Source organism: Excalfactoria chinensis, chromosome 4 (genome assembly GCF_039878825.1).
Source record: "Excalfactoria chinensis isolate bCotChi1 chromosome 4, bCotChi1.hap2, whole genome shotgun sequence".
NCBI classification, from domain to species: Eukaryota; Metazoa; Chordata; class Aves; order Galliformes; family Phasianidae; genus Excalfactoria; species Excalfactoria chinensis.
The window spans coordinates 4129594-4155955 of record NC_092828.1 but is presented as its reverse complement, the minus strand read 5'-3'; the positions used below and the strand labels follow the sequence as shown (position 1 = coordinate 4155955).

General features: G+C 36.0%; 1 long non-coding RNA gene across 2 annotated transcripts in view; it reads right to left on the bottom strand.

The window, feature by feature from the left end:
* LOC140251829 (uncharacterized) overlaps positions 1–26362 on the bottom strand; it is a 328692-nt gene that overhangs the window by 230749 nt on the left and 71581 nt on the right. For both annotated transcript variants that reach the window (XR_011903474.1, XR_011903473.1), the window contains exon 5: positions 10532–10639. This is a non-coding gene — a long non-coding RNA (uncharacterized lncRNA). The remainder of the gene's footprint in view (positions 1–10531; positions 10640–26362) is intronic.

Genomic DNA, 26362 nt, shown 5'->3' with positions numbered 1-26362 from the left:
ACCATCTGCTGTAGATCCCATTTATTTTTCCTACTGTGGTCTAATGAGATCCACTACAGCTGGAAAATTCTGACCAACCCCAGCTCATATGTCTGGATTTACAGTCCAGACTAGGTAGCAGGAAAATTTCCTTGCTTTTTCTAAATCTTGTGCCTGAAATATGGCAATCTCTTCCTCAATATCGCCAGACACAGCATAGAACATCTCCTACCACAAACAGTTTTTGGCAGAAGAAGCAAAGCTCATGTCTTTTCGTAGCATTTCTCTCCACACTTTTCTTTTCTTACACATCTCGATTTGCAGTAAGTCACTGGCTGTGATATAGATATACAGCAGTAAAGCTGTTGACTGAAGTAAACAAATTGCATGCAGCACTGCCTACATAGTGATGTATAATCCAAGTAACATGGCATTAAAAGAGGAACAACTATACTGTATACTTACTAGGAGGCTATGCTGACTTTATTTATAAAAAGCTATGCAGTCAAATTGCTTGCTGATCATATTTATTATACTGTATGCATTTACAGATATAATTGCTAATTAGATTATTTACTCCAGACTATCATTTCCATATTTGTTGTGACTATCTCATTCCTGAATGCAAATCAAAACCTAAACTGAACTATAAAATGTAATGCTGATATTTCAGATTTGAAAGGCTATACTTTCTTTAGAAGTTAAGAACTTGTACTACACTGTGACTTCAGAAACAAGGAAACCAGTTTGTCCTTTTAGTTTTGACTGTTTTTTATTTTTATTTATTTATTTTTAAAATTAGAGAATACAAACTCTGCTTGTGCAGTGTTCTGGACCGCAGAATGGTGAATAGATGTGTAGAAAATGAAATGGCATTTGCGGTATTGCAAGAACATCTGTAACATGACTTAAGTATGCTAACTTCTAGAATACTGTACAGTAAGTACTTTAAATGCACTGAAAATGTAGCAACCCTTGGCAAAAAGAGTAAAAGAGAGTAAAAAAAGCAACCTGACATGTAAAGAAAGAAGAGTGATATGGCATTGAAATCAACATTATCTCTACTACAGAGATTATCCATCAGTACCATCGCTGTCCTGAGATACTTCATAACACCAATCACTGCTAATCCCCAATTCTAGATTGCGTGTAAGCTTACGCAAGTTGTTCCAGTGAAATCTAATACTCTCAAGGAGACAGATAGCTCCAGATGTAGCATTATGCCAATAGCATTATACCACACAACGATGATTAATTAGAACATAGACAATCAATGATGCATATTTCTCAACTTTCTTGGCTCAGAGGGTGTGTTTACTGAGTAATATAAATGAGAATTCACCAAAATAACAGAAAGTCTGCCTAGAGTGGAGCAGACTGTTTGTGAAAAACTTCAAAAATAGTGGTTTTCCATTTTAACTCGTAAGTGGCGCACAAGTGATGCATCTCTTCTCATACATACGTGGGACTGGAAAGCACTCAAACATTTAATCATACCATAATTCATTCAAGCAATCTCTGAGTGGTTTTCCTTACTTAATGCACTGAGTGCTATTCATTGTTTGTGCTGTATAGCGACCCTTCAGACATTTGAAAATAAAACACATACTGAATTTATATAAATATTCTCTTTTCAATCACCCCGTTTTTGTCAAAGATTACTCCCATGGATTTTCCAAAAAGCATTTTTTTTCTTAAAATATAGTTTGCCTTCCTTATATGGAAGGACAAAGTCAGAGAAACAGTTTCAAATTACTGTAACTGTACTGTAACGTAAAAAAAGATTTGCTTACCTATGCCAAGAATCAGGACTCACTGAATACACCAAAAGGAGGAGGAAACCCCAGCTAGCAGTCCTTCTTTTAGAGCAGCTAGCCCTTAAATGAAGTTTAGGGAGGTATGGAGACAGATTCATTCCTTTTGGGTCACACAAGCACATTGCTTTCACCTGTGTTCCCAGGGCTGGCTGTGACCCTTCACCAGGTGCTCAATCATTGGTTCAGGCCATGACTTAGCAATTCACATACAACCCTTGCAGTGAAATTCTCTTCAGTGCATCTCTTATGTGATGTATTAAGTAAAGATGTGAAGGAATATTGCTAGGAGATAGACCTTTCTCTTAAGATGGAGGTGAAACTGTAGACTCAAAAGAACTCTTGGAACTAACTTTTTTAAAAAGGGATAAGAAAAGTACTCATGTAATTATATTCTTGTCAGCCTGATCAATAAATCCAGGTCAAAACAATAGAACAAGTGATTTCATTAATTTAAATGAAATATTGAAGAATAAAATAATCACTATCAATCAACATAGGAAAAATGATCTTGTAATTATCAAACTTTGTACTGTGTCTTTGTATTTGTATCTTATATTTATCTAACTTTGCATCATGACAAGCAAGATTAAAAAGGTATTATCAGTGTCACCATTGTAACAGACTGCTGTAAGAGCTTAGAATTTGAAACATGCAGTTAAAACAACAACAACAACAAAAATAATACAAATTCTTTAGCCTTCAAGTTTAATCAAATAATTGTGAAAGAGAACTCATCACAGTCACTGCCTTCACTTGGTCCCAAACCACTGATTCCCTGTATATCAAACTATTATGTTACATAGGCCAATGATTTAAAACTATGTTTCTATGATAACTAAGAGTAAATTGTTAACTCAAATGGCAAATTATTTATAAAAAATAATAATAGTAATAATAATAAAAAATAATTGTATAGATACTATAAAAATAGCTAAGAGACAGATCACTTTCACAGATACGCTTGCATTTGTGATTAAGCAAGCACATTTTATGAAGTGTAAAGTCACTTGTGTCATGGTTCTTAGCCACTGATACAGGGTAAGTAAATTCACCCCTTGGAAAATCAGTTCTGAGAAATAAATAATTAAACATTTGCAAATCATCAGAATGAACTTTCAGGGTATTAGTCATCAAGAAATACAATGTATATTTTGGATACAGAAAGGGCTTATTAAGAAGAAAAAGAGAAATATGATACTACATCCAGCTCGTGTTAATAAGAAAGTTTATAGAATTCTGGGTTCCATTCTTCAATCAACAGCTGAAAAACTACTGAAAAACAGAGTGAGCCTAGAGAATAGCCTTGAAAACATGCAGAAGGATTAAAGATTACTGTGAGGAATTTCAGTAGGTCTATATATTTATCTTATGAAAAAAAAAAAAAATGAACTACTGCGTAAAAGTCTCAGAGAACTGGAGTGTAAAAACTTGGAAGTTGATAATAAAAGACTTTAAGACTCTGTATCTATATGGTAACTGGAAAGCCAAATCAGATTCTTGGAATGCTTCCAACATTTCTGTGAAGAAAAAAAATATATATATATATCAATATCGGCACTAAATGCAACTCATAATGCTAAACATGTTTTCCCGAACTATAGAAAATTTGGCAGAGGTCTGCTGTTGTTCTCTGACAGACAAAAGGAAAAAGAGTCTAGTATGGGATAAGAAACTACACACAGAAATTTATTGGGACGTATCTTATTTTTCCACATTAGAATTTGCACTCATTAAGTGTCTGCAAAAGACAAGCTAGATTCTTTTAAGACCAAAAAAAGCAAAAAAAGACCCATCTCAATCTGACCTGTAGACATCACAAATGTTTTCCTGGGCCACCAGAGATTTTTCTAAAACAAAGTATCCAGATTGATTCCTTCAAAAGATTGAAGCTGGTTCTGTGACACAGATTATCTTCCTGATCGAGGTAATCAGATACTCGCAGCTACGCAGGCTGCACATCATTAGTTAATGATACACACCACTGCTATAGTCTATCTCATGCAAACTCTGGGGACATATGCTGCATTTCTCCTGTTGGAAACACTTATCTTTCTCTCATTGCTAAGCCTTTACGTGACTCTCATGTGTCCAATTAGCTTCTCATTTGCTTCTTTTTAATTCCTCTGACATCTTTTTCAAAACGAGTTAGGTGTTTCATACTGAGGTTATTAATATAACAAATGGAAGCCTGATCAAACTCTGAATAGCAGGTTTTCTTTAAAGCTCTAATACTTTAAAGTTTAGGCATCTATGCTTTTATCAAAGAGCAACAATGAAGGCTCCAGGGTCATCATTATCATTTCAGGCTGAACACTAGTCTCTGCCTTTATTTCCTTTTCTGGGTGACAGTTCTGAAGGGCTGACATTAATCACCAACAATCTCATGATACCATGTAATTGCATATATCAAAAAATATTAATCCCGGGGGCAGCTGTCAGTGCTAGAACACTAGATATCAATCCAGTTAAATCCTAGCATGGAGGTAATTGTTTGTCACTAAGTCCAAGGAAGTGAATGACGTTAATGCTCTGTCCCACAAGTAACCTTTATGTCACCTGGCCTCTATCAAGTAATTAGAAGGATTCTGAGCATATCCCATGTCAATCACATAGATTCAATATACTGATCTAAACAAAACCTCATGTGGAAATATGAAAACTGTATTTCCCCAAACACAGTTTGTTTGTTTTTTTTCTCTATGATTCTGTTGGGGAAAAAAAAGAAAAGAAGGAGGAAAAAAAAAACCCAACAAATCTATACATGCAGGGCTACTCTTTCAGGTCAAAAGGCACAAAGATCATGAAGGAATAGGAAAGTAACAAAATACATTCCATGGCTTCTTTTATAGAAAACCAATTGATCACTAGCATATATGTGTATTTAATCAGTACAGGGTATGACATCAACTATTGGTGCATGTGGAAGTGAAAGTCCAACTTTGTGTTCATGGAAGAAGTGATTCACATGACATTGTCTCAGTGCTGTACAAGATACCTTTCAACACCCTAGTGCTATAATTATAGGTTCTTTAATTAGCAAAGAATATTGCAATTAGTGTCTTTGCACATTCCAGACATCATTACTGCTACATTACCCATGCTCTTCACTTTCTTCAGTGATTTCAAATTAAGTACAGATCACATTCAAGGTACCTCTTTTAACTTTTAAAATTCTGCATTGGCTAAAGTAATATTGTGATCTAAATGTCTGCTACTGAAGTCATTTTATTTTTTTTTTCTTGATTAATATTTTCTGTCTTTTTTAGTAATACTTTTCTTTAGATATTTTCTCCATATATGTTGTAATTTGCTCAAACTTAATTTAAATTTCATATTAAATGCAGTTGTTTATGACTATTTCTAGTTTTCCACTTTAATTCAGGCTTACAGTTACCTGTGCTGAACTTCAATGAGGCATTTAGCTTTTCTAAAAGAGATTTTAAAAAATCTCATTTTGCACACATGGTGAAATCTAAGCTCTAGAGAATACATGTGTACATTCTTGTTGCTAAAATCTATTTATGTCAGAAGCTTGCACTCTATTTGTTTTGTTAATAACTCGCATTGTAATGGGTACTTTTTGTATCCCTCTACCCAAGATAGCACCTTTAGCTTCCAGCATGTTGCTTCTGCAGTTTTTCATGGACTTTACATTTAAAAGCTGTATTACCTTGTCTTAATAAGGATCAGTTCCAGCTCAAGACCACATTTGACTCCTTCAAAAAAATCTGAAGCAAATAAGAGTGAGTGGCTGTTTGCATTTTTTCTTTCATGCTGTTGACCTGGGAAGTCTTATCTCAGAATTCAGAATGTTTTTTTTTTTGCCTTGTGTACTGTTGAAGCTGCCATTTGGGACAGCACTCGCCAACTAAAAAGCATATATTTCACACACACGTACTTGACCTCCTCTCTCAAGGGTTTTATTCTGTTTTGAGAAGAGAGATAGAGGCTTTTAGGAATTCTGTTACAAACATCTATTTTTAGGAAGGATGTTTTGCACCCTAAAAGCATTTGTTTCCCTCCATTTCTGGCAAATGCAGCCTAGGATGTACTTAATGTAATTTAGATCCAAAGCTAATATTGTCAGATAAAATCCATTAGGCCCACTCTTATTTCACGATCTTGTGGTTCTCCAGGCCCAAGATCACAGAATTGTTTTTAAACACACTTTTTGCAGGATCTGCCATTTTAAGTTAGTGTTTATTTTGTACTAATAAGAGAAGACTCATAGATCAGTATTATCAAGTAAATCTTTGACACTATCAGCAACATCCATCCTGTTGCAGCAGAATTTTTTAACAGCTATTCATATTTCCCTCTTCATTAAAACATTTAATCATGTTAATTATCATTGTGACAATTTTGATATTGGAACTCAAACTATTAACTGCAAAATACAGTTCTTTAAGATCGCCTTCCTCAGCTATCACTTCTCCAGAATTCAACTGGATTAAATATAACAACAAAAAAATCTGTTTCTGATATTAGCAATTCAAAGTAGTAATTAAAACCTAATCTTTCTGCAACTTTTATGCAATAAACTAATCAACAGCTGTTTTCTCAAGCCTTATACGAGTATCCTAAATTTAGACTCACACCCCATTCAGTGAATTCAGTGAAAAAACAATGTTTTCTCCTGTTAAGAATTACATTATTGTTAATCTGTAAACCATTTTATTTTCTCCCCATTATTGAAAAGATAGATCTTTAAGGGTATGTTCCAGAATAAAAAAATGTTCATGTAAGTAGCTTGGACAGGTCTCTCGATTGCTGTTCAAAACTGCAGTTTCCATTTAAAACAAAGACTTATGTAATTTTTCATTTTATCATATGATAAAATTCAAAACAAGATAAATCCTGTATATACATCAGCTACCCAAATACAAATTACCATCTTTAAAGTTGGTGTATTGCTTTTTTCTTTCTATTTTCTTTTCCTTTCCTCATGGTACAACCTTTAATTGCAGTGAAAACAGTGTAATAGTTGCCACTATGCAGACTGGGAAGCAAGTATAACTGATACAGCAAGCATTTCTTTGATTCAAAGGACGCTGTAGTTCTGCCTGCTCGGTCCATAAATATTAATGGAACTTTGGGAAATATACATATTAGAAAGGTCCGTATTCTGTAGACTATTGTAATCATGTTGTAATGCGTAGTGTAGCTCTCTGTGTTTGTGTGGAAATAGGTGGACATTCAAAGGGAAGACATACTCCTAACGCATGTAGAGATATACAGTATGGTAAAAAATTTCCTCTTTGTTGCTAGTGTGAAAATTTCACTAAATAATCAACGTTCTAAGAAAATAAATAAAATAAATAAATTGCTTAATTGCTTCCCCCTTGGAGGGTAAAACAGAAATCTTTGATATATGTGCACTTTCTGGGTATACATAAATGCTCATAGTAATAATTTGAAGACCATAATACATTACATAAAGAGGAAATGGGGAAAGAAATAGGAGGTATTTGGAAAGAGAGAAAAGTTAATTTAAGAGTGGTTAGGGAAAGTCAGGATATGCAATTCAGTTGTTCTTGATAACTATCTTTAATGGAGAATGACTACATAGTTTCCTTTGCCCACACAGTATAAGGCAAAACTATTTGAGAGCTGTTCCCAATATCTAATCGTGTTTTGTTAGTGGTTAAGTCAGCACATTTCTCCCAGAGAGCAATTCCTGCTAGTGGACTGAAGTATCTGTCTGATTTATCCTTACTGAAGGCTATGTGCTTCTTTCTTTTCAAACAGGAACGACTGATTTGTTGATATTTAACAGCTCAATATGCATTTGATTTCTATACTCCAAGAGGAATGTTAAGGGATGTGCCCAGCAGGGTGAAAAAACAAAGCACATAAATGTCTCTGTTTCACTTAACCCAACAAAACTGAAGAGATTACCTTGGTTAACCTATTCCTAGTGCTTGCCTATCTGCAGTTATTAACTAGTTTAACCCACTAATTAAATGCTTTTGGAATTAGTTCAGAAGGGAAAAGCAGAGAGGCTTTTCAGTGAACCTGACTTACCATTTACAACATAGCTGATATCTCTTGCTCAAAATCAGAGAGAGGAGAGAAGGCAATAGCAATAGCTAAGCAGTATGTCCTGAGTAGTGTAGCCATACGATAGGTGTGAATCTCACCACAACAGATGTATTTCTGGCAGTCTTCTATGCTTTAGACTTCTTTTGCCTATTTCGTATCTACTGAATACATGTAGTATTCAGAACAATGATGTTCTGTATATGAACAGTGGCAAATCTGACCTCAGATCCAGAAATTCCTCAATCTATCTTCAATATTTTTTTCTGTACAATCCTTATGGAAAGTTATTGAATCTGATTCTTTGAGAACTATTTGTTCCTACAAATAACACAAATACTACTACTGAAGACTGAGTCAACAAGAGTTGTTTCTGAATGAATTTATGAATCAAGTATATCTACTTGGAAACTTAAAGATAAAAGAAAATGAAACCTCCAATATGACTTCTGGGCCACACAGAGAGAAAAAAAATTGCAGTCCTCTGTGACAGTAGCTGATAACAAAAGACAGATCCACAGTCTATAGATATTCGTTAAAGCTCTCTGGTGTTGAGTATTCCTTTGCTCTTATACAGAGAAAGGTTTACTAGCAGCAGATGAAAGAGACTTGTAACTCTCTTATGCAGCGTGCATATTGATTCTTGGTGCTTTAGGTACAGGAATCAAATCACAGTATTGAATTTTGCACACTGATTCATGCCTTGTTGCTTCTCTATAATCTACCACCATTCTGGAGTATACAAGTAGCTTCATCCCAAGCTCAGCAGGATCCATTCTGTTAACAGGAATGGGAAATTCTGTTGAGACACACAGGCACATTATTCTTCAGAATTTGTGTAACGTGTGTGTCCTGTGGATAATTTAAAACAGGTCCTTGCAATTTAAATGAATATATGAGCCCCCTCCTCCCCTGAAAAGCTGTCCCACCTGTCCCATCAGACTGTGGTGAGAGTACAGCTGAATCGGTATCTCCAATTATTTGATGGTTGCTGAGGCTGTGACTCAGCTCTCAGCTCCTCTGTCTTATGGGGAACAACAATTACAAGTTGACCTTTGCCATAATTTCCAGCACTCTAATTTATCCCGTACATCTTAGATTGAACTAAGAAAACCTCAAGTAGAGGTCAGAAAGCAGATGATGGATTCTGAAAATTGGATATATGTCCCTCGAGTGGTAGACTAGGTCAGAGCTAGTTCCCTATTTCTGAATTATTAATTCCTTTAAATAATTAGCAGACATGCCACTCAATTATCCTTGATTTTCACATCCCATTTAAAGGTCACTAGGTTTTAGAGTCATCCTTAATTTGGCATAAAAATTATCTGTCCTTCCCAGCTCTGGCTTGCATCCCTGCAATCTGAGAAGCAGAAAATTAACTTTGACAAAGTTAACTCTTTCATACAGAGGAAGGCAACTGCATGCATCCTTTCTCTGTTTCCACTTGTAGTAATAGTAAAATACTTTGTTCAAGTATTTAAACTTAAAAAATATGTATTTCCTCAGCTGTTTCAAATATGCTACCTCTTTTCTCACACATTTTTTTAATATAATATTTAAATATTTATGCAAATTGAATGTATCTAGAAAAAGTAAAATAAAATAAAATAAAATAAAAATCACAGAATATAATGTAGTAAAAAATCCCACTGTCCCGGATTCTCTCCCTTTTTATCCCTGGACAGTTATTCAGCAGAAGAAGATAACCTGATAGTTTTCTTTATGACCTCCTCTGGGTAAGAGGCAAATGTGATTTCTCATAAACAAACTGAGCTTTCAATATTCAAACTAAAAATCTGAAAAATTTAGCTATAATTCATGACCAATTATTGTCCTTTCTTATCATTATAGTGACTAAAAATCCTATAGCAAAATGCAGAATTATCCAGGCACTATTTTAAGACAGGTGACAATACTGAGCTGTTGTCAAACTTAAGGCAGTTGCATGGTAAGGAATGACGAGTGTTTGTGACATTGGATTGTTAGTTCAGTCAGTATTGCCTTGTAGATTGATTTTGTTGCTTCAAAAAGACTGGATTAGTTAGAATACTAACTTCAACAGATGGGGTTAGAGGTGCTGTGAACATTTATTTCCTTATATATTTATTATTCTGTATATCATTAGGATGATAATTTTTGCCTTCCTTATTGGCATATAGTGAGGATTAGGTGTCACTTTATCCATCACCTTGTCCATCAGTTATCACTTGATTTTCTTAGATTGCAGGTAAGTAGAAAACACCTAGGAGTGTGAACACTTCAGCAGCTCTAGAAATTGATCGTGCCAAGTCTTAGCACCACAGTTCCCCAGAATGGCTTGTTTGCAAAGTAATGCCAAGCTAAAAGGAGCTGGCTTGTTGGTTCCTAACTTCAGAAGCTCAGAAGAAAGAGCAAACATGAAAATTGTTAATCTGCGTTTTAAAACCATATTACCCCTTATCATTGTGTTTTCTTTCTCAGTTTGCCGCATTTCTCAAAACATAAAGATGTAGGTTCTCAATCTCCATTCTTGAAAATCCAGTCAATTTAAGACAGAGATGCTGCATTTGGAATAAGAAAATCATCTGAAGCCTCTTTTTCTTTTGCTGGCCATTCTAACTGATAAGAGTATGGCTCTATTCTCTTTGCACCCTCCATTCAGGCATTTATAGACATTGGTGAGATTCCCTTGAGCCTCCTTCAGGCTGATGTCTTACCTCTCTTGGCTGCTCTTCACAGCAGAGCTGCTCCAATCTCTTGACAATATTCATAGCCCTCTTTTGAACTCTGTATGTCCAAGTCCCTCTTGTACTGGGAAACTAGAACTGAAAAGATTGTAATGATGACACTAGAAATCATAACAGTCACTGGCCTCACTGTAATTAAAGCCTAATTGCCATTATGGTTTACTTTAATGGATTAAGGTAAAGAAAAGCTTTCCCAAACATTTCTGATCACCACTTTGGCATGAACACAGCACAGAACTATAGTTGAAAGTTGCTTTGAATTTTAAATTAGTAAAATTAATTGTTTTGATTGGCTGTTCATTCACAACTTTTTTTTTTTTTTTTCATTTGTCTTTTTTATTGCCATTGAAAATATTAAAAAAGAGAGATAAATTTACATGTAAAGGATAATTCAAAGCTTAACTGGACTATGGATGTCTTTTTTTATTGGTAGTAATTGTATCGCAAAGTAATTTCATTCAATTGCTGGGAAGTATAATGGAAAGAAAGCTTAAAGAACAGTGAGAAAATCCTTTATTTTCTGTGGAAAATTCCACTCTTTTGTAATCCAATAAGAAACAATTTCTAACTGGACGCTTCCAGAATAAACTAGACAAGACTAGGCAAAGTAGCGTAGAAAGTTGGAAAGGACTTTCAAAGATCATTGAATCCAACTGCCTGAGCACTCTGAAGCTAACCAAAAGTTAACACGATATTGTCTAAATGCCTCTTAAATACTAGTAGGTATGGGGCGACAGCCACCTATCTAGGAAGCCTGTTCCAGTGTTTGACCTCTTTCATGGTACAGAAAAGTTTCTCAGTACCCAGCCCAGCCTTCCCCTGGCATAGCTCTGTACCATTCCCCCTCTGCTACCAGTTCCCAGGAAGGAGCAGAGCTTGGCACCCCTCTGCTTCCCCACCTTAGGTTGCTGCAGGGAGAAGTGAGGTCCACTCAGCCTCCTCCAGAATGGACAGCCCGGATGCCCTCAGCCTCTCCTCACCTAATGCTGGGATGTGCCTTCAGCCTTATTATCAGCTTTGGTGTCTCCCCTGGGTATACTGAAGGATGTTCAAGTCCTTCTTGTACTGTGGAACCCAGAACTGTGCACAGTATTCAAGTTGAGGCTGCATGAAATATACAGAGAGAATCATTGCTCTTGGCTAGCTTGCTTATGGAAGTAAACCAAAAAGCTCCACGTATTCTCCAGTCTATCTCCATTCATTTATGTTTGTTCTCTGTTGGATATGTACAGGGGTCCACGCTGTCCTACAGGGTGCCCAAGCAGAGCACCTTACTTGTCTCATCTATCCTTTCAACAGACAATACCCCGATATCTCTCATTCTAGGAAGCTTTTGATCCTTCCTTGAAAAACAAACAAACAAATGTCACAACAGAATGTTGATGGTTGGTTGCAAGACTTCAATTTTCGGAATTTCAAAACAGTGTAGGTTTTGAAGTCTAAACTTGACCCTGAGCTCACAGCCTTATGCAGGAGCAGATGTGCAGATGCAGACATAAAGGAACTCATTTTCTGTCTCATGGAGACCAAAAATTGCCACTACATATGGGCCATGCTTCCAAATTCCCTTTTCTTGTTTCATCTATTGGCAAATGCTCCTTATCTAATATCACTATCCGTATTATTATTTTTTTTTATTCCATTACCCAAAGTGAAATCACAGCTGGGACTCATGGAAAAAATAGTCAGAGTAAGCCTGCCAAACATGTGTGTTTTCAATCCAGTCTGGAAGAAAGGAATCACTGTGATAGCTAAAGGCAGTGAATGTCTGCACACAGCACTGCTTTCATCATGCTCTCTCCATCAGAACTTGCTCTGATTTCTTTTCATATTCTGCTGTGAATAAAGGCTATGCATTGACTATTAAATATGCTGGGCTTGATTTTAACACTCCTCCCATGAAACAGATCAGAAAGAGCTTAATTGAAGTCTGTAGACATAATCTTGTAATTTAATATCAGAATCAAACCAAGGTCTTTTCTGTGCATGTACTAATGAACATTTTAAAACACCAGTAATGGTTGTGGCTTTTTCTTTCTTTTTTTTTTTTTTTTTTTTTTCCTAAACAGAAACTTATTTAATAAGCACTGAGTGACTGCAAAACTTTCAAACTCAAGTATAAGTTAAATAGGATGAATACAGATAAATACAAAAGGAAAAATAATACTTAGCTACGGGAAAGCATGCAAGATTTAAAAAATAGAGCATGCTGATTTAAAGAATAAAAAACAACAAACTTGTGCAATACTATATATTAAGCACATTTTGGAGCATAATTCAATATTATATACCTCCCCCCACCCTTCTGCCAGTTATCTGACAGTAGGGATTCACTGATACAGATCTTTTTATGGCATCTCATTCTAGAACTCTGTGAACTCATATTTCATGATCTTTTCTCTGTTATTCGATTGTTCTTTTTTCTTATAAACAAGCATTTTTGAATGATATTTTCTTCTCTCCGTTTCACTGTGGCTTAGGTTATGGAGAATGTCTGTTACACTGAGCATCCTGGGATTTATTGCACATGGAATCTTACAGAGTATGAGACTTCAGTTTGCTTTTTAGTGCTGTGACCAGTAAGGCAAACCCCTTACTTCTATATAGACTAGAGTTACATCCACTCCCTATTACTCCTATTATATATTACTTACAAGATTTGACTTAACAGCTTCAGCCTCATTATGTTTAGCACAGCACACATGGGGAGAATAAAATGGCAATTTGCTCTCTGAGCCAAAGTTCTTGCAAAGATATATCCGTCCCAAAGGTAGGCTTCATAGACGCACCCCCAGTCTCAGAAAGAGTGAAGAGGTGATAGCAATTTTTCTAAACTGATAGGGGGGAGGTTTATTAAACATTTATTTTGATTGTCCCTCAAATATTTTTCCCCTTGGTTTACCTTCTGGGCTGCAAGCACACATTGCCAGTGCAAGATCCAATACAAGCCTGGAATTTACACTTGCAGCCCAGAAGGCTAACCATATCCTGGGTTGCATCGGGAGAAGTATGACCAGATGACTGTGGGATGTGATTCTGCCCCTCTACTCTGCTCTCGTGAGATCCACAATGCATCTAAATCTGGTGCTCTCAACACAAGGATATGGAGCTGTTGAAGTGTGGACCCATGTTGGAGGAGGACCATGAATCTGGTTAGAGTGCTGGAGCACCTCCTCTATAGGGATGAGAACAGAAGAGTTGGAACTCTTTGGCCTGGAGAAGGCTCCAGGGAGACCTAATGATGGCTTTTCAGTACCTGAAGGCTACAGAAAGGCTGGGGAGGAACTTTTTATAAGGGAAGGTAGTGACAGGGTAAGGGGAAATGGATTTAAACAGTAGAGGGTAGATTTAGACTAGATATTTGAAAGAAACTCTTTACTGTGAGGGCAGTGAGACATTAAAACAGGTTGCCCAGTGACGTTGTAAATTCCCTGTCTGTGGAAGCATTCAAGGGCAGGCTGGATGGGACTTTGAGCAGCCTGGTCTAGAGGGAGGTATCACTGCCTATAGCAAGAGCTGGAACTAAAAGGTCCCTTCCAATACAAACCATTCCACAATTCTATGATTCTACCTTAAGGAAAATATGGCATTTCCATTAATAAAGTGCAGTCTTCTGCAAATGGGCTCAATAATACACATATGACTTTCTCTGCTGATTTGTTCTATCTGTTTAGGAAAAGTTGTCCAAGCAAACATTGCGTTTTATGATCTCAGTATCTCAGAATCATCTGAGATCTTCAAAATCAGCAAGTCCAACCATCAGCCTGACCTACCGAGTCCTGGTACTGAACCATGCCAATGTACGTGATTAGTAGAGGGGTTCCTCATTTAAAATGGTACCTACTCAGCAGAATTGTTACTACAAGTGAAAGAATAATAACAGATAACAGTATTAGTAAGTGTAACTTCACAGGGTGGCATCAGTGCAGAAAGTCAGAAGTGGGAAATCTTAGAATCCACTAACTACATAATCAAAATCACTAACAATTCCAGTGGATTTCTCTGTTTATTTCCGATCAAGCACAGGCTTCACACCTAGTGTTCATCAGTCTGTGACACTGATAAAAAACTGAAGGATTAGATACTCTGGTTCTGGGCTACATTGCTGGGTCTGTTGATTTAAATTTCACCAGATGAAAGGGAGTCAACAATAAAAAAATATTTGAAAATAAATGCTCAGAAATAGCATCAGATTGGTTTCATTAAAGGCTTCATTTAAAAATACTTACATTTAGTGAATAAATGGCCTCATTTCAAACTACAAGTTCCAGATTTAGATTAAAAATTCCTTATGAAATACAGCTTTCTTTTGTTTCTTATTTTCTAACTACCAATAATGTGAGATAAGAGTAAATGAGAACACATTCCAGTAACATCTGCAAAAATGCTGGTATTTAATAAAAATCATCCTGTTTATTGCACATGATAAAATTTAGATATCTACAAATTCTTAGCTTTCTATTCATGGTGGAAACAATTTTGATTTACATGTTGTTCTAAGATTTTGGGTTTTTTATTCTCCTCCTAATTTCTCTCCTTCCACATTCTCTATTGAATAAACAAACCCAAACAAGGATGCTCTTTTGGGATGACTAGTTACTAGTATGTGAGTATCATTTATTCTGAAATACATTGAAGAATTACATTCTCCAGATCTTCTGCATAAATAAGTGGGATCTGCTTGCTTTATAACTGAGCTGAGTCCTAGGAAACACAAGCCATCCTCCCAAACTATCAATTCAAGGGATTCATATAGAGCCAAGAAGCTTTAAAGCTGTCTTGTTGACAGGAAGCATATTTTATAGTCGTTCACTTCTCCCATTGTGTAGGAAGCAATTCTACACTGGTAGTTTAACCTTCATCTACAAAGAGCAATTGTTCTTCCCATGAAGACTGTGTGATTTTCACTTCAGAAATACACTAACACAATTATTAATGGAACTACAAAAAGAATCATATTTTTACAGTAAACACTGGCAGCTAAAAGCAGACCAATACCTGATTTTAATGTAGAAAATGTCTAAAAACTGGTACAATTTTGTTTTTATTTTATCATTCTGCTTCCTGCTTTTATTTTCTAACATCCAGGAGTCCCAAACATCTTGATCTAATTGTCCAAAACTAGCTGACAGTATTCAACTGAAAAACCCACATTGAATCTGTGTTTGTTGAGTATTTCTGAATGACAGTTACTAATGTTACGTTTCAAAACCTGCTTATGAGTTCCACGAGAAGACAGTGGCAGAAGGATTAAATGATAAGTTCTGCAAGATTCATTAGGACATACACGGAGAAATTACATTATCATTGTAGAAATACTGCTAGGAAATGTCCCAAATCTGAGACTTCCCTATTCCAGGAGTATATTTTTCTCAACAGGGCATCACTTCAAACTGTTCTTTCTGTATCTGTTCTTCTGAAACAAAATGTCTTTTCCAGGGTCCAGCCAGTTCCTGGGAATGTGGTTACTGTTTTGATAATATCTGTTCCTTTGATTTGTTTATTTATTAATTTATTATTACCTGGAGTTTTGATCTCTTAAGCAGGATTCCCCATCACTGTGCTGATACACAAGAAGTAAACACTTTTACTATGTTGTATTCAAGACACTTTTAAAGGCAGATCCATTGTCTCACTAATGTGGTTAGGAGAGGTAAATTATTAAGTCTGTCGCTCCTGGTTTCAGTTACCTTACTTCATTTTGCAGGTCAGCAATCATATCTCTAGTACAATTCATAAAACATTCTCCTCCCAACTCTTTCCTGTAAGTAGCTCTGTGTGTCAGTGTTGTAAACTCTCCTGAAAGACCTAATTTTCATTAGCCATTGGATAACCTAGGCACCATCTTAGCAAGATAAATTAGTCTAAGCGCTGAACTGTAGCAGCAGATGTGTCTGCACCTTAGTAAGTTCATGAGCATGGACTGATTTGTTTAGGATAAAAATATGCTGAGAAATATTAGGCTTTGAATAAACCTGCCTGGAAGTTGAGTTATGCCAATATGAAAGTGTGAGAGGAATATGCACAAGGTATTACCTTGAAATATATGGGCAAAATTATACTAAGGCAGATATTTAATTTAGGCTGCGAAGAATTTATATACTTCATAATTAAGTACACAGTGGGAAAGATTTGGCTTCATTTATATCTAATTCTATCCACTTGAGAGCCTGACTAATATTTAGAATTGCACTTTTGTGAATTCAGCCATACTTCTAAGACGGGTAATCTTCTTTGGCCCATTTACATCTCAGCCATTCAGCTTTTCTACATCAGTATTGATGTCACTGCAAGTGCATGGTTCCTGATGAAGTTCTGGCCCTGTGCAGCCTGATCATATCTCTGCCTGCACTGTATGTACAAGAAAACAACACAGACCAGAAGGAGTGCATCTGTAGACTACTATTGAATATCCAAACAAGCACTTCAGGAATTGTTTAGGAATAATTATAATCTGATGCCATTAAAAGAATGTCCACCATCTGATGGACCACATCAAGTGTAGTTATGAAGCTGATTTTTCAGTTTATTTTCATCTGATAGAAGAACATCTGTTGTGCTCTGTGAGACCAATCCAATGGAGGACTGAACAGGAAAAACTGAGAAATTCATTTCAGAAGCTCAATCCCAATCCAAACTAAGATATTAATTCAAATAATTCAAACACATCAGCTGTATGTTTGATGCAACTTGATCATACCATAACCATAAACAAGGAAGTATGAACTGGAATAAAATAAGTAATTCTCCTGAGGCAAAGAATAGGCCGTGTCAGCAACAGCTCTACCGCTGGGTTTTGGTCTTAGGCAAAAGACTGATAGCAGTAATCGCACCCTCAGTGTTCCAGACCTTTTGAAGAACAAGGAAAGGGGTATGGAGGGGTGCTAGTTCAGGCTTGGTGTCATAAAGCAAGTGAACTGTGAGACAAGCTTGGGCACAAACATATGCTAAATATCCACAGCAGCTGCTACAACATAGCTAAGGTGAATCCATTCTTGGAAGCCACCCATGACTGAAAACCTTTTATCAAAAGGGAGATGTGATCCCCATGCAGCACATAAGCTGTGTTATCTGAGGAGCTATAAGTGAGCATCCGGCTCAGACAGAGTGATTTGTTCTCCCAGCTCATTCTGCTGCTTCACGTAGATGTTTCCTGGCCATTAAATCCAACCCCTTATTGAAGTATCCTACCATTTTATAAAATCCATTCAGAAACTTATGGGAATCTTAGTCTAACAGGATTGTTAGAAACAATCATAGTGTTCCCCAGCATTCCGTAGTTCACATGGGAACACTCACAATCCTAAATATAGTCTAGGTTGATTAATTTATCTTAAGACAAACCACGATCCATTATTCTCCTGAAAAAGTCCTATGAGCTTATAATTGAGTTCCTTATTTGACTTTTTTTGGCATGAAAGTACACTTTTGTGACTGCTGTTTCCCAAACACAGTGGTCATTCTGAAAAGTCTGAGAACATCTGCTCTGGAATGTTTACAGCAGTCATTTCTCACTTCTGTTTCTGTTTCATCCATGCCAAAAAGAATCATGAAGCAGTTTTGCTGTGCCTAGGAAATCGCACACATTCCCCGGTGGGATTTGCAAATAATGCAGCTTAAACAAAAACAAAAACAAAATCAATAAAAGAAAGTAAAAGCTGCTTATTGAACAGCAATTCACAAAGGAATTACAGTGTTTCATGGAGTACAATTCTCTTGTCATCTCACTGATATTTGTAGAAATCTCTAAGGCAAGATTCATTTTATTAATTCAAACTAAAGTCAGTTTAAAACATTGTTATATGTTTAGTTAAAAATAAAAAAAAAGTCAGAATTGTTTTTTTCTTCATGCTGTCACTTTGAGGACTGGAGATACTAGAATTGATATGAAAACGAACAATTGGGAGTGTAAAAAATGCAAGAGCATGTACTGAATATCCAAAAAATATGGTCTGATTTGAAAAGTCAGACATTTTGAAATTAAAGGTTAATTATATTCAAATAATATAATGGCTACCAGTATAATTATGAACGCAAGAAGGCCACAGTATACAAATAAAAGGCAAATGAACACAGATGAAAATCTGTCTGTAAATCAAAACAAATGAAGGGCTGCAAGAACAGATAAGAGATTGCTTCAAGCAGAGGATTTTGTCAATTACAAAACTAACAAACCATGACTGAATAACATCCATGCTTGGATGAAAGATCACTGACACAAATCAAGCACTGTAAAGGAGACACCATTAGCTGTGTGCTCAGTTAGTTTACATGAGCTGAGCTCATCCCTCTATTCTTCTCATAGCCCCTGGACAAATTCATTGGATATGAGGCACAAATGCAGTCCTGTACTTCAGTCACGCTACAGGAGCAGTGTTCCTCCCCACTGTTTGCACCTAACGTGCTCTTTTTGGAACTGATTAACTGGTGAAATGTGTACATCAAAGTAATCTGGTTTCTGTGTTCATTCTCTGCCTGCTCTGTTTGTGTGCTTGCAAGAAAATATGAATTACAAGTTGCAGGTAGAGACTTTCCATTATGTATATGGGAGTACTATGTGCTAACCTATTTTCTTGAAAATGCAAGGAACCTCTGAAGGCATTTGCTTCCTAGATCTGAGTTTAGAGGTACTTAATTAAAAGGTAAGGGAACACTCTTTGGTAAAGGGAGTTTCCCTGAAGATTCATTACTGGGGCTCTGAAGACAGTGCCAGTTCTTCCCTCTAGCACTGGAGTTACTACCGTGTTCTCCTGAGAGCTGTGGTGCCTCGTATTTAACATCTGTTCCATCATATCCCACGAGAACATATGCAGTGCAGCAATTCATTTTATACAGAGATATCTGAACATGAATATCCCATACTTATAATGGAACTGTAGAGACACAGGTTTTTAAGAGGCCAGTGAATATCTGTTGTAAAACCTTGCTTTAATACCCTTAGTCTTCAAGAGATTATGGTAATGTAACCCAAAGATTATGCCAGCGGTGCCCATGCCCTTTCTGCACAGTGTTGTCTGCTGCATTTTTTGTGTTCAGACACAAAATCATTCACCTTCATACGAGACCACATGCCTTCAATGCGTCACAATCGATATCCATGGTGATTGTTTTATGTTGATGATACAAAGTTATTCTAAAAGACTGAAGTAGCATTTGTCAAAGTTTAAAAATTCCTGCACAAAATTACTACTGCTATTAATCTCTACTCACCCAGGAGATTCATGGATATATCTGTTAATTTTACTTACTTATAAAAAGGTACTTTTGCAATAGTTCTATTAAATGACTTTTTAGAGAGTGCAAGGGGATAGGTGTTTAATGATTATTTTGTTCAAGTTGCATTGTGAACAAAGCTATGGTTTGAGGTTTAATTAGATCATTATACAAAGGCTAAAATGATTACGAACCTTTTGAGATATATGGTAGAGAAGTAAAAACGCATTTATAGACATAAAGTAAAATTGAAATATGGACATATCCTTGAGTGGTCAGGATGACAGATGTTGCCACAGAAACAATAGTTCCAACATTATCTAGGAGCTGCTCATATTTTATTTCCTAACTTTATCAAGGTTAGAACAGAGTGAAAAAGAAAGTAGGATCTATTTCAATACCCCGAGGACCTCAGCAGAGAAAACAGGTGCTCCTGTTGAGACTTTCTTGTTATTCCTATGTGGTATCAGGCTTTCATTCATCATCCCCAAGGAGCAAATGAAATGACCTCAGTCAGACCACAGAGATACAGCTGTGAATTAAATGTAGCTGGAATTCACACCTCTATGGAGAGAACTGTAACACTGGACAGTATCTGCTGCTGTTGGCTTTAGGCACCTGACATGTAGACATCTCTGAAATATTCATTTAGATTATCTTTCTAATTAATGACTACAGAACAGGATTTAATACCTTAATCTCTTTCTAATAAAGGCAAATGAAGAGGGGTAACCACACACTGCCTTGACACATTTTCCTCTATTTCTTTCAAACATCCCAAAATATTACCTACTGTAAATCCCTACCTTTTCTTTGTAAGCTTTTACTAACAGAAGTGATTGCCTTAACTTATGCCAAAACGGCAATTGATATTGCTTAGAAAAGAAACACCCCCCAGCTTAACTTATCCCAGATACCCCTGAGCACATGGCAACATGTTGTGTCACTGATATCAATTCTATTTCTGATACTGTAGAATCATAGAATCACAGAAGCTAGGCTGGAAGAGTCTTTTAAGATTACCAAGTCAGACCAACAACCTGATCTACCAAGTTCTATCCATAAACCATGTGCCTTAGTGGCATGTCCACATTGTCTCTTAAATACCTTCAGAAATGGGGACTCCACTGCTTCCTTAAGCAGCCTTTTCCAAAGCTTGATCACCATGGGTAAGTTCTTCCTAGCATGTGATCTAAAATTTCCCTGGTGCAATTTGATACCACATCCTTCACATCTGACACAAAGCCTTTCTTCTGTTCCTTCCTATTATCACGCAGCTGTGCTGTCATTAAATCTATGAAGATTAGTTGAGTCGGTTAAATACAGCATTACCCACACCTCTGTATATTTGAGTTTATCCCTTTCATGTCACTGAAAAATAATTGGATGCTTAGATTTTACCTACTAAGGATGCCAACCTGCCTTTCTGCATACATTACACACGATATTCATTTTCCCTCACAGAAAGTGTAATATTTATTATTTGTCCAGTTTCCAACATGTACCATGGATCAGCTTACCTCTTATTACTGTGATGAGAAAGAGTCCCAAAACAGACCATATGTGTGCATCTATTTCTGTGCATACATACATTTTTATATTTACAACTCTGATAATGATTTATTTTCCTGAAATTTTCAGTGCTCTTGGCAGTTCTCTACTTAGATTCATCACAGTATGTGACGCACTAAGAGAATGCTTGCTATGAGCAGCTGGAGGGAATACTAATCTTGCCCCTTAGTGGCAAGTGTTTTGAAGACAATATAATTGTTTTGGCCAAAGACAGAAGTCAGTAGTAATGGCATAACTTGTTCTTATCCTGTAACTCAGGCAAAATGAAATAGTTTATTCTTCACTTCCTATTGACATTCAGGAATATTTGATCTGTATTAACATTTTCTATGTATTCTAGTTCCACTGCCTGCAGCCCTTGACTTGGAAAATACATTAACTGCAGCATTAGTTGCTTTTTCAAGTTCATGAACTAAGAAATCCAGATTTATCTTGAATTTGAATAAATGATTCATTTCAGAGATGAAGAAAAAGAAAAATAAGCCTTGTTGACTTACTTCCTTGCATCATGGCTCTGCATTTCTCTGAATTATGATCACCTTCCATCTGCCAGCCTGCCAAAGCAGAATCTGAGTAACTTCTATGTGATATAAATATTTCTTTTTTTTTCTTTCTGAAAAATCTAAGAAATGAAGAGATTTGATAACAATTATCATAGCACTGCCCTTTTGTTACACTAACATGTAACAATGAACACGCTGATAAAGGAAAATTGTGGTACAATATTTCTGTGTTCCACAAAACATTGACACTGAACTTAAACACAAAAACAAACACAAAAACAACTGGTCTCATTTACATGTTGAAAGCAGTCAAGAGAAAAACAATATTCTCAAAATAATAATAATAATAATAACTAGAATTAGAATTACAGGTAGCTCTGTGGTACAAGATATGTAATATATACTCCTTTCTGGCTCACAGGATTGTGTTTAAAGACATGTAATGCAGTTTGCCAAAACCTCCGATATTTCTTAGAGAGCAGATAGTCTAAAATTCTCCTTCCAAATAAATAAATAAATAAATAAGAAACTCCTCCCTTTTTTTGGTCACATAAGATCAATTCTAGTAAGACAAAAAGAGTTTACCCATTTTTAGCCATCAAGTGAAGACTAATGTAAGAAATAATGAAATAGATTTTGACATTTTTTTATGTCATGTCAAGTACTGCCTTCTAAATTTTCTGCCTTGAATCATTTGGTCTCACTGGAGCTTCTATAAATAGGTTTGTCTAAGAAAAGATGCTTACAACTCCAGAATTGAAGTCAGTCCAACCCAGAAAAGAACTTCTGGATATAAAAAATGAAAATGAAAAAAGAGGAGGAAAAAAAAGTTAGTTTTGACTGTTGATGGATATCCTTTTTTTCATAATTGTTTCTGAGGATCTTATTCATCAGTCTTCTGTGAGAACATTATGAAGGCAATTCATCCCACAGCCTCCATGCTAGTACAGGTGATCCATTTCATGAGCCTTACTAGAATACTAAATTGGACTGTGGCCTAGGTAAATACTTAATAACAGAAGAGTTACCTACAATTATTGTGATTTAAATTGAAAATGTCAAATAAATTTAATGTTTCGGTACTTCATTTGTGTGGGGGTAGATGTAACTGTGAGCAAGTCACCAAAGAGCTAATCAGACTCTCTGGTAGACCTTATCACTGTGAAACCCTGGAAGACCAGAGTGTGAGACCAAGCAGTGTCTGTTTTCGTCTAAGGGTAGACGGGAGGTTCCATTGATATGAATTGTTAATCCTGTTATTCTTAAGAAATCTTTCATCCTTTATCACCATTGTTTGGGAGAAGCTGGGACCAATTAAGTCATTAGAGAAACTGTTAGAGGAAAAGGAATGTCTTGTTTGTAAGTGAATGGTATATAAGATGTATGCTGAACACAATAAACAGACTATTCTGATGCTACAAGAAACTAAGAGAGCTCTCTAACTCGACTGAGCACCGACACATTTGGTTTTATAAATATTTACCAAAACAAAATAAGACAAAATAAAAGCATAAATACACGTGATATTTGATACTGTTTTCTCTATGTTATATCCACTGAAATTCTGAGATAGGTCAGAATCACCTGATAGGTTAAGCAACCATCTTTCCAGGAACTCAAAACTGTGGAAAAAACAGTTTTACACACTTAGTATAATTAGGAGGAAATCAGATGACACTAATAAGTTTGAAGACACTATCATTTAGACTAAAATTGGATAAAGAGTAGAGAAAACTGCGTTCTGGAGGGTTGGACTTCAGAGCAGAAGGAAAGACTTTTCCTGAAGCAACTGCTTCAGATCACTGACTTGTTAAACGTGTTGCCATGTTCAAATACATGTTAACAACTAGAGATGCTCCCAGTCTGACTTATGCAGCTGTATTACAACAAACTTTTCTTATCTTTCATTCTGGACTGGTATTGTACTGAAGGACTTTTATTATGACTTAAAAGTATTATCAAAATTTTCTTGTTTTCCAAAATACATTTTCCTCATGGTTTACCTATTGGTGGTGAGATAACTAGATTAATAACAAATGTTAACTCAGTCTTTCATATCCAATTTGTATTGCAAATTTTTCATCAGATGCTTTCTTTCATTTGGTATCTGTAAATTTTCTAGCACTGATGTCAAGTAAAAATGCCTTCAGTTGACCCAGTGCTTTACAAGAGCATACAGTGTGGATAATAAAGAAGCGTGTCTTATGCTTTTTGGTATGATATTCAATGTATAGAAGTCACTTCTTAAGTATCTAAATGGAGAGTCTCTGTGCAGAATGACACCAAATAGGGAAAAGCTAAACAGAGACAAGAAGTAATGTGCGAGGTCACCGTAGGCAGTGAAAGAATTCAATCTTTCTGAGACTTTTAATACAAGAAAAAGGGAGATTTTTCTAGATGAAATGAATTCAAGGAGAAAGTATCTGACGTTAGTGAAAAGGCTAAAAAGAGTAGTGAAACTATTGAAAGATAGCATGGGAGAAATGATATTGCGTGAAACCATGGAGATGGGTTATAATATATAACATTTCTCTCTGAATTGAGTTCCAGACTTCTCAGATATGCATTCAGTTCCCAGATAACAAATTATCCTGCATGGAACATGGTAATTCACTTAGTCTACCTGTATGTAAGTTTTCTATCTGTAAAATGAAAATGAAGGGATGAAGGCCAATGGAATTTAGGTCAGATGAAAGGAAAAATATTATCTTGTCAGACATATGGAATAATTTCAGTAATCCTACTGTTCTACTCAGTGGCTCTAGCTGAAATTATCTCCTTGATGCTGCCCAGAATACTTTATAGTACTTGTGAGCAGTTGGAAAGTATCCAGAGAGGACAATTAAACACAATTCTAGAAATTTAAGAAATATCACCCACAAGAAAGACTGAGAAAAACTGCAAAACTGCAGTTTGTGAAACTTGAGGAAAGAGATAAGACCAAACTCAGAAGAAAAAAAGCAAGTGCCCAGTCCCTGAAGACTTTCAAGGTGATGCTGGATAAGGCATCCTGCATTACAGGAGATATTTTCTTAGCTGCTTAGAGAGTTGCCACTAATTTCAGTGCAACTCAAATTAGTTATTTATATCCTAGGAAATAAAGTTGCTGTGATGTTTTGTTAATTATCAAGTCCCCATGTCTGCAGATTTTGTTTGCCGTAACATCAGTTATAGGTATCAGTGTCCTGAAGTTTCAGTGTACTGTGGGAAAAAGTTATCCTTAATCTCAGTTTAATTTTTAAAGGAAACTAATTTAATTATGTTACATAATTACTTACTTTAATATGTTTTGGATGTACAGCTATTACTGAAGGAAATGTCTCATCAAAATCTGCCTGTTTTGTTTCAGACTAAACCAACAAAATCTGCAAGATTTCTTTAGGCAAGTAAGTTGGAAATTATTGACATGTAGCATTTATTTCTTACTCTTTTTAAAAAGTGAATTGGGTTATTAATAATTTCTCACTATTTATATTTAATCTGGAGGTATCTTCAAATCTTTGTTTTCAATAAGGAAAAAAGCAAGTTTTGAGTTTCAGAAGTTAATATTGCAAATAGTAGGTCATTATGATCATGACAGTTTTCATTTCTTTTGAGAGATTAGTTTACATGACATGAGGAATTTACTTACAAAGCATGGACAGCAAAAGAAAATTCTGATAGACTGAACTAACAAACTTTTAGCCCTTTATTAACGAAAGGTATAAGGACAACATCATTCTGTTCTACGTGCAGGAGTATGTATGAAAAGAACTTCAAAGTCAGCAAGACCTTGAGAAAGTACTGATGGAAAAATCTTTCAGAAATAGCAACTCTTCCCTGAAAGGCAGCTCTCCACTCAGGATACCTCTTGGTTATTTTCTTCCTTTTAGTGTGGAGAAGCATTTCATTTTTTGCAGTCAGCCACTCTAAGTGTAGAGAGTGAGTGCTCCCTGTGCTGAGTGGGTGACGTGCAAGTTGCATTCAAGGAGGCATTCTCTCCCCCTCAGAGGAATTCAGCATTTATCACTACTTTAGGTGTGACTGATACTAGCAGCCACACATCTTGTACTACTGAAGTTTAAAATCTGTTTCTTTAATTCTATTTGATCTGACTTCAGACTGCATATTAGTTGCAGCAGCCAGTGTATCCAAGACCAAAGACTCGGTGCTGGTCCTGTTTCCCTGAACTCTTCATGGTGCCTCTTCTGGTACAGCCGATTTGATTTGTATTTCTTTCCTTTTTCTGCTTATACTTGTCAAGTTGGTATGCATCTGAATATTAGATTTTTTGCAAGATGTATGACTGTTTCAAAGACAGCTTGTCTGAACAGGACATCATAAGACACTTCTGCTACAAGTGGTCTTACTCACAGGATTCAGATATTTTCTTCTGTGCTTTTAACATATAATAGATTTGAGACAGAACTCCTTCCTGTGCAATTCTAGGTTGTTTACAGTCAGCCAAATGTTTTAAATTGTGTTAAATCAAGGTATCTTTGAAAGAGGAAATGCTGTTCTGTGGAACCTGTGA